Source organism: Dendrobium catenatum, unplaced genomic scaffold (assembly GCF_001605985.2).
Source record: "Dendrobium catenatum unplaced genomic scaffold, ASM160598v2 fragScaff_scaffold_133, whole genome shotgun sequence".
NCBI classification, from domain to species: domain Eukaryota; kingdom Viridiplantae; phylum Streptophyta; class Magnoliopsida; order Asparagales; family Orchidaceae; genus Dendrobium; species Dendrobium catenatum.
Window position 1 is genome coordinate 9938833 of NW_021318595.1, and position 10161 is coordinate 9948993.

At 37.8% G+C, this 10161-nt stretch overlaps 1 protein-coding gene across 2 annotated transcripts in view; it reads left to right on the top strand.

Moving 5' to 3' along the window:
- LOC110110036 (tudor domain-containing protein 3) overlaps positions 1–10161 on the top strand; it is a 61207-nt gene that overhangs the window by 13971 nt on the left and 37075 nt on the right. The window lies entirely within an intron of this gene.

Below are 10161 nucleotides of genomic sequence, written 5' to 3' on the forward strand. Positions count from 1 at the left end.
ATGGAAATATGGAACTTAAGTTGAAGTGTCAGGCGAAGGTGCAAATAAGAGATATGTTTATGTGAAATGTAATTTCTATGAGAAATGCATAACTGGTGGCGTCAAGAGGTTGAAGGATCATCTAACCTGCACTCATGTTAGTGTGGGACCATGTGCAAAAGTACTTGATGAGGTGAAAAATGAATGTACAGATTATTTAAAGAAGTTTACCACCACAAAGTAGGTCACACAAAGAAATATGAAATAGATGATAAGAAACTCTTCTTATTATGGATTATTGCATGAAGGTTCCAGTAGTGGAAGCCATCTAGTTTCTTCTAACCGAGGCACTCGGGGTTCTATGGATAGATTTATGATAAATATTGATGACGAGGATAACATAAACACTCAGGATCTTCAGCCTCCTACTGCTAGAAAAGAACTCAGGAATAGAGTTTGTTTGGATATCGCCAGATTCATCTATGAAAATGGAATTCCATTTAATATTATTAGGAGTCCGTCATGGATCAATATGTTACGATCTGTTGGAAGCTATGGAATGCGAGCGTAATTGGAGCATCTTCAATCAAATTTATACTAAGAGAAGAAATAGATTAGCGACAGATTGAATGAACAAACTAATTTATATTATGTTTAACAAAAAACTAAAAGATAGATATCTCAAATTACAGAAACAAGGAAGCATTGATAATGAAATTGACCCTTGTTGATGATTTGCAATCTGATGATGAATGGGTTACTCCTAATAATGTTGATGTTCCTGAAGTTGAAGCATAAACTCATGTAAATGAAAATAATGAAGCAACTATTCATGTATATAAAAGAAAGAAATAAAGTGAGATTGGAGCTTAAAAAAAATTCAAAGGATTCTTAAATGACATACTTAGAATTTTTAATGGAAAGTAAGCGAAGTCAACTTCTTGAAGGTTATCTAGGTTCTGCCTAAATGACATATTTCAATTTGAAGAAGATACTACCGCCTACTAGAAGTATTGGGTAGCAACTACTAATGATTCCGTAATCATCGCCTAGGAAAATCTGTCCTACTAGTATTAGATCTCTTCATAGGAATCACACTTCAATTCATTCTTTAGCTTTTTCTTACAACACTAAATTTATGCTAGAGTTTTTCGTAAACCTTAGAATTAATGCTAAATGCATATCACTCTAATATTTTGTTTGTAGGCGATCTATACAAATCACAAATTAAGACCTTCACAAACACCTCCATGTTTCTCGAACTGGCACTAAACCACATAACATTTCAAATGCAATCAACTACAATTAAACACAAGTGAATCTCACAATAGGGAATAGCTCCATGAACTATCACGAGCCTCTTGTTAGCATATTGGTGTTGAATGCACATGTTATTCAACATGTCCTTTGATGTTTAGCTATCCCAAAGAAGGTGATATAATCAATATTACCCATTTCTCTTTATAGTTACATATTTCTGTTTTACTGACAATGAATTTAACGTAGTTGATATGTTAATCTGGTATATAGAAAACCTTACCTCTATTAGAAGTTTTAGAGCCTACCGAAAGCATAATTTGGCCTTAGGATACATCATCACATTTCTACCGGATGCAAAGTACAATCTCACCTTTCATTAGCAGACCACTTCCCTACTTCAGTTACAGTTCATTCCATATTCTCTACAGTGAGCAATGGAGATAACCACAGGATAGAGGAGAGCATGATTTAGAGAAGGTGGAGAATCAGCCCCACCAGTCTTACCCAGCTCCTCAGGATGTTAGGGCTAAGTAGTTTGCTCGACTTGAGCTCAAATTAGATATGCATATTTAGGAGACCACCACACATTGAGAGGAGATGCAACACTTTCAAAACTTTAGGTATGAATGGCCCCATATGATTACATAAATGTTTAACATTTCTAGGCATATACTGGTAAAAAATGCAATTTTAAATTAAAAAGCAAACTTTAACATTTCTAGATATAGACAGTTGTAATTGATAAAAAATGAAGAGTAAGAAGGCATTAAAATTACTTCAATTTGTTTGAGTGGCTTTATTGTTAAATCTTTAGGTATGAATGACCACTTATAAATTTAAGAGTTCAAGCTTAAAATGAGGTACCATATGATTACATAAATGCTTTTTTAATTGGCAATATTATTGGAAACAAAAGTATTGATACTTTCATATTCTTCTTATGCAAGTATTATATACATGTCTTTTATAATAAATCACGAAGCATGAAATTTTCAGTCAAATATGAATGTACAAATTGAAGCCTAATGAATATCTTATTATTTGAGAGTTGATAATGAAATATTATAATACCCGCGCAAGTAGGAAAAAACACTACAGGAAAATCTGTTATTTCCGTCGTACGTTCAAGCTGAAAGTTTTACGTCGGTAATACCGGCGAGTATACCAGCCAAATAGACGTCGGTAATTTAACGGCGAAATGTATGGTGCAATTTACGCAGCTGAAAAACCGGCGCGTTTTTCGCTGTCTGTTCGCTGGCATTTTAAAGGATTCCGGTGCATTATTCGCCGGTAATAACCGGCAGAATTACCGGTGAATATTGCATCAGCCTACTTTAACTCTACGAACTAATACCGGCGTAGTGTCCGCCGGTAAATGACCGACGGTTAATCCGCTGAAAATTTGCCGTTATAGTTCTTATTACGACCCGTCCGCCAACTCACTTATCATTTCATCGCTCGCGTCCGACCGAACCCTCGCCTTCTCCTATCTTCCCCTCTCTAGGGTTTGCCTTTCATCTTCTCTTTTCATCATTGCTATTCGGGTTCGTTGTTTCGCAGGAGCTGTAGGGATTATACGTGTCGCTTCTTCGGCTCCTTTGTTGCTGTTCGACTTCGCTCCTTCCCTTACTGTCGGATCGGAAGTTAGGACATTTTGATTGGAAGAAACAATGGGAGATCGCTTGTTGTGAAGGTAACTTTCTCCTTTCACACGCTTCTTTGGCCAAATCCCATAAATCCACCGAACCGAGGGATTTAGTAAATCCGGGATTTAATCCATAAATCCTTAAATTCGGGATTTAACGCGTGCACAAAGACCATTTGGCTGGATTTATTGTAAATCCGACTTAAATCCCGCTGTAAATTTGATACCAAACAACTCTAAGCTCATATTTTTTTTTTCTTTTAGTCATGAATGTTGTTACTAGACATTTGCAAGATGATGTATTCTGGTATATGCATTTTATTGATGATATTCTTCATGTTGTTAAGATTAGAGAGGGTGTTGAAGAAAAACTTGAATTATGGAGGTCATCCTTAGAGTCTAAAGGTTTTCGTTTGAGTAGATCTAAAATCTAATACATGAAGCGTAATTTTAGTAATAATAGTTCTGGTGGCGGGATTGTGACTTTGGGCGATCAAGTTATTAATAAAAGTACGTGTTTTGAATATCTTGGGTCTATTGTTGAAAGTGATGGTGAAATAGTTGGGGATATTAGTAGTAGAATTTAAGTTAGATGGTTAAGTAGAGGAATGCATTAGGCTTGTTGTGTGATAGAAAAGTACCCCTCAAACTTAAGGGAAAATTCTATAAGATGATGGTGAGACCTGCAATGCTTTATGGCGCATAGGAAAGCATAAATTTAACTTAAGTGTTGTAGAGATGAGTAAGCTCAGATGGATGAGTGGTTTCACTTTTAGAGATAGTGCGAAATGAGTATATATGTGGAAAGGTTTGAGTGGCTCCTGTGGCTGATAAGATTACATAGTGTTTGCATAATGCAACCATGGTATATGTTAAAATATTATCTAATATATCCATATTATACAATGTTTAAAATTGCGTATTCGGGTATTGAGGCGTTTTTCATTCGTGAGGCGAGGTGTAAGTCTCAAGGCGTTTTGAGGCGTAAGCCTCAAAATCAAAAGATTGCGTAAACATAAAATGATAATTTTTTATATACTAATGAGTGAATAATATAAAATATAAAAAAACATAAGATATGAAGTGAAATCAAAATATCTCAATAAGAAGACAACATGAAATATAGTTCAACTCAAAATTCTATCTTTCCCAAATCGCAGTATTTTTTCATTAACATATAATTCTAATTTCCAAAAATAAATAGCAATGACATATCATAAGAACTCATAAGTCATCAGCACTATAATCACTAAGGGGTTCTTCATTTGAATCATCATTATGGTAAATTGCTCTCTCCCCCTCCTCTCCTATAGAGTTCGATGTCGGACATTTAATTCAAGATTTATGTAAGTTTTAATATATATAGCATGAGGTGTAAGCCTCATGCCAGTGAGGCGAAGTGGGCTTCAAGGTGGGCCTCAACCAAGTTGAGGCGCAAGCCTCATAAAAAGAACTCGAGGCGTAAGCATTGAGGCGTTTTTTATTAAAATTGCGCAAAGGCGGGCCTCATATTGCGCAATTTTAAACAATGATATTATATATAGGTTATATTATGGATATCAAAACTCAAAGAAATTGAATGTATAATCAATTGATGCAAGGACGAAATACATTAATAGATGATTTCATTAAAGGGGTGAATTTTTTCATTCATACAACTTCTCAACTGTCCAGCTTCATCTCAGATGAAAAGTTTCATTGCTCATGTTCTAAACATAAAAATCAGGTGCTTCTAAGCCCAGATGACATAATTGTTGATCTATACCGTCGAGGTTTCATGCAAGAATATTGGTATTAGACTTCTCATATTGAGTATGAACCACAATTCGATTCTCAATTCGGCCCATCGACAAATTATAATTTAGCAAAGGAAAAAAATATCCGACCTAATCTTGAGGACTTAGTTCATGAGGCAACTGGAGCATAATTTTAACAATATACAGAAGAGGCACAAAATTTTTATGATTTATTACATTTTTTCCAACAATCAATATGGAAGGGGTGAACTACTCACTCAGAGTTATCCGTTGTTGTTAAGATGTTAAGCATCAAGGCAAAATATAATGTATTCCGTGAATGTTTTAATCAATTATTTGGGATGTTTAAGGAAACCAACCCGGCAGATAACATTGTTCATACAGATTTATATCGGACTAAGAAGTTGGTTTCTAAGCTTGGTTTAACATACACAAAGATAGATTGTTAGCTGATGGGGACATCAGCTCATGGAAGGTTTATCAGAGGCGTGGCCGCCGATCTACGGTCACGATCGAGTCTTTATATTTCTGAGTTATTTATGTTATTTTCTTATTCATGTATTTTCTATTTTTCAGTGTTGTGTATTTGTTTTTTATTATTTTCCAGTTGTACCATTTTAGTGGGAATCGTCGTATGTAAGCCCGGAGGGCAAGTTTGTCTTTTATTTTCTTGAGTCCTTTGTACTTGGCTATTTATAACCTCATGTCTTATGTTTGAGGGTAATGAATGATTGATCACAAATTCTTCTTGCATGAGTTCTTGTGAGAGCTTGAGAGATCTAATGGAGAGAGATCCCTAGGAGAGGGAGATTGGCGCAATACCCACCAACTTTGATAAGTCGGGTTCGTGGTTCTTTCCCTACCTCCCTCCCCTTTCTTCACCCCTAAGCCGCTGGATTTTCTCCACTCACCCGAGCCCACCTCCTCCCCTCTCAACCCCACGGCCACACCCCATACCCAAGCCTTCATTGCCGTCGGCCCCAACTCCTTGGCTGCCGGTCAAGCCCTTCCCCACTCCTTTCTCCCCTTGTGTTTCCTAATTGGGCTGTGAATTATTAAGGTTAATTTTGAAATTCAAAATCTGAATTTGATTTCAAAATCTTTCCTAAATTAATTCATCTATTTTAGGAAAGTATTTATTTAAGGTCTATTTTGAATTTTAAATTCAAGTGGATCTTAAAGAAAATTTTCCTAATCTTAAAACTCAATTTTAGAAGCCTTAATCCCATCCCATAATTGCTTCCCTAGCCATATTGCCGCCGGCCCCTTATTGGAGTCAATTAGGATTTATTTCCTAATCCTCTAACTCCCACTTGGGAAACAATTCTATTTTCACACACCCTCCACTTGGTCGAAATTTTTCGATCCCCATAATTCCTCAAATTATTTCGTAAACCAAGTAATTGATTTAGGAAATCAATTCCACACCCCTCACTAATGTTTAAAATTGCGTATTCGGGTAATGAGGCGTTTTTCATTCGTGAGGCGAGGCGTAAGCCTCAAGGCGTTTGAGGCGTAAGCCTCAAAATCAAAAGATTGCGTAAACATAAAATGATAAATTTTTTATATACTAATGAGAGAATAATATAAAACATAAAAAAGCATAAGATATGAAGTGAAATCAAAATATCCCAATAATAACACAATATGAAATATAGTTCAACTCAAAATTTCTATCTTTCCCAAATCCCAATATTCTTTTCATTAACATATAATTCCAATTTCCAAAAAATAAATAGCAATGACATATCACATAAGAACTCATAAGTCATCAGCATTGTCATCTCTAAGGGGTTCTTCATTTGAATCATCATTATGATGAACTGCTCTCTCCCCTTCCTCCTCTCCTATAGAGTCCAATGTCGGGCATTTACTTCAAGATTTATGTAAGTTTTAATATATATAGCTTGAGGCATAAGCCTCATGCCAGTGAGGCAAGGCAGGCCTCAAGGCGGGCCTCAACCAAGTTGAGGCGCAAGCCTCATAAAAAAATTCGAGGCATAAGCATCGAGGCGTTTTTTACTGGAATTGCGCAAAGGCGGGCCTTAAGGCAAGCCTCATATTGTGCAATTTTAAACCATGCCCCTCACCATCCCGCCGCCCCCTTCTTCCCCTCTTCTCTCTTGCCGTCTCTCTCTCTCTCCAATCTCGTCTCTCCCTCACTAACTCTCCACCTTTGCAAAATCTTAAATTTATTTCAGTTTTTTGGTCTTGGCTCTCCACACTCTCACTTGCAAGAGAAACTTCTTTATCTTTGTCAATCCTTAAGAACCCTAGCAAGACGAAAGGAGATTTGCTTCCTAGCTCCCATGAATGGCAGATCCAGAGACTTAATACGGTTTAGCTTGGGACGAAGACGGCTTCACCGACATTCTTTGATCAACCTTCTTTGACGTGAATCCAAGGATTGACCATACCGTTGAGGACTATTTAAAGCGTATTCTGGATACCTTAGTGGAAGTAATCGACGAGCACTTTGAAGGCGTCGAGTGGAGGATCTCCACCACTCATTGACGAGAGGTTCTCTTCTCCCCCTTTTCGTTATATTTCTTTAGTCTAACTCTCTCTTGCGTTTGATTGTAGTCATGAAGGATGACTCTTTTTACTCATGCTAAGCTTAGTAAATGTAGGGGCGTTGCCTATCAATTTTCATTATTAGTTTAGGGATTGTATTGAAACTACTATTTGGCATCATGTTGTTTTCTATTCTATTTTGAAAGTTTCAAACCTCTGGTTATGTGATTTAGCCTAAGCGGGCGTAACCCCTTATTCGTTTTTTTTCATTGTTTTGAACTGCTACTAGTTTTCTTTTATTTTATTCCAATCAAGAATTGTGCAAATTCCTAATGAATTGATCGCATTCACATATAGTCCTGCATCATCTGATATCAGAGCATGGTATGCTCTTGCATGTTTTAGGATTCTTGGTAGTTTCTTTTTCTGCATTTAATTTTACACTGGTGTCATCTAAAAATCTGTTAGAATACTACCTAGGGTGTTACCTAACCATTGTGTTTCATTTTACATGCATAAGCATCTTTTGATCAATCTTAAACTTCATTTTAAGTGTGCTGTCCAAAAAATTCTGCAACATTTAGCAAGATTTAGGGTCATATTTCAAGTGTTTGTGTGCTGTCGTTAGCTTCCCAACCTCACGTTTGCTTCCTAACCTCACTACTTGCTAGGACGACTTAGCACTTTAGTGTAGTTTGCTGTCCCTGAATTCCCAACACTATCTAGGGTCATTTTTAGAGTGTCTTTCCCTGTTATTGTGTGCTGTCCACCTCCTAGAAAACCCTCCAAGTACCTCCTAGTATTTAGGTATGGACCCGGAACAACTAGGAAGGACTTTAGACCTCTTGGTAGGTCAAATGAACACTATTAGTCAGCAACTCAAGGAAAACCAAGCTGATCTAGCTGAGCTTCGTAAGAACACCACTGAGAGGTTTGACACACTTGAGAGAGCTAGAGAGCACCCGACTCCCTACACCCCATCTAGACCACCTTCTATGTATGTGGATGAAACCTACCCGGATGAGAGGCAACTCATGCCAATCATTGAGCTCCTTACCATGGACATGACCCACATCATGATCTAGATTTGGATGAGAGGCAGCATCGTGCCAATCAACGACGGACATGACCCACGTCATGATCCGGATGCACCACTTATGAAAAATATTAAGGTTGACGCTCCTACCTTTGATGGCACACTCGATCCCTAGCTTTTCCTGGACTGGGTCAAAGGTATGGACAGTTTCTTTAAGTTTTATGACATTTCTGAGGCTAGGAAAGTCAGTTTTGCGGAGATGAAGCTCAGGGGTAGGGCGATTCAGTTTTGGGTCAACTTAGAGAGCCTTAGGGAAGCTAGGAATGAGTACCCGATTGTTGATTGGCCGTCCATGAAGCGGGAACTCAAGCTGAAGTAGTTGCATCCGTCGTACTTCCCCTGCCTATTGGACAGGTAGAATAGGCTGACTCAAGGCAACAAACCAGTGAAGGAGTACATAGCCTCTTTTGATGACTTCTTGATTCGCTGCAAAGGGGAGACCTCTACCACCCACGCAGATCTTATCTATGTTTCGTATCGGGTTGCGTGAGGATCTTCGCAATGAGTTGTTTGCCCGGAACGTCACTACACTGGAGAATGCATATAGTTTAGTGCTTGATCTAGAGGAGACCCGTTCTCAGCACCCAAGTCGTTCACATGACTCTAGACCAAGGTTTAAAATTGCGTAACTGCGCCTCGAGGCGATTTTCGTCCGTGAGGCTAGGCGTAAGCCTCGAGGCGGTCTGAGGCGTAAGCCTCACGAACACAGAATTGTGTAAATGAAAAATTAAGGATTTTAGCAGGAAAATAATAGCAATATTGGAAAATAAGAAAGTAGATGCAATAAAATTATGTCCCAAAGTACAAAATCACAAAATATCAGTTTAACAAAACTCCCAAAATACAAAAAACATATAAAATGAAATCATATCCCATCACAAAATATCAGTCTTCAAGTGAATCTTCTTCTCCAATTGTATCTATGAATGTCATGTCATCTTCATCTTCAACATGACTTACTTTTCTCTTCCCTGTTCATTAAAAGAAAAGATTATTAGCATATTAATTGGATGAACCACTCATTATCAGGCAGACTGGCAGAGAACATATACCTTTACTTGCAGAGCTAGTAGATGTGTGTGGTGTGGTACTAGTGGATGTACCCGTTTGATCTGCTTCGCCCCTCAATAAATCCACATTTAGATCTTCTACCTGTAAGTCTGATAATGATAAATCTGCCTCATCATCTATGAACCACTCATTATCAGACGACACATCATCACACACCAACGGGTCCTCATCATCTTTCAACCCCTTATTCCTCAACCTCCTATCTCTTAACCTCTTGTTGTGCATTATGTATACGAGGGAGTTCATTCTGAGTGTAGATAGTCGATTTCTTCTCTTTGTTTGCACTTGACTATATGTACTCCAATTTCGCTCACACCCAGAAGAAGAACAAGTGAGGCCCAACACTCTCACAGCAAAACTCTGTAGCTCAGGGGTGGAATCACCAAATTGGATCCACCATTCAACTGTTTTCAAGAAGAAAATATAATCAAAATTCAGAACTGAATAAAGTGTATTGCATTTACCAAATTAATTATACCTGGAGACCGTTTAGAAATGGTAGTTTTTGCTGCATTCAAACCAAAAAAACCCTCTTTATTCCGGAACAGAACAAGCTGTAAATCCGCAAGCTACCTATTTGCCTGCTCTGGTATTAATCTTTCCATACAGTGATATAGACCAAGCTTAACCTCCGGATTTGAAGATTTTTTCTCTGAATATTGAAATTGAGGGTTAAGATAATATGCAGCTGCGCAAGGTGTCCAATAGAGGTGTGTCCTCTTCTCCATCAACATCTGACCAGCTGCTTTGTATGCACTGGCATTATCAGTCACTACCTGGACAACCAACTGCTCTCCAATCTCCTCAATAACTCCATCAAGTAAATTGAAAATGAATGT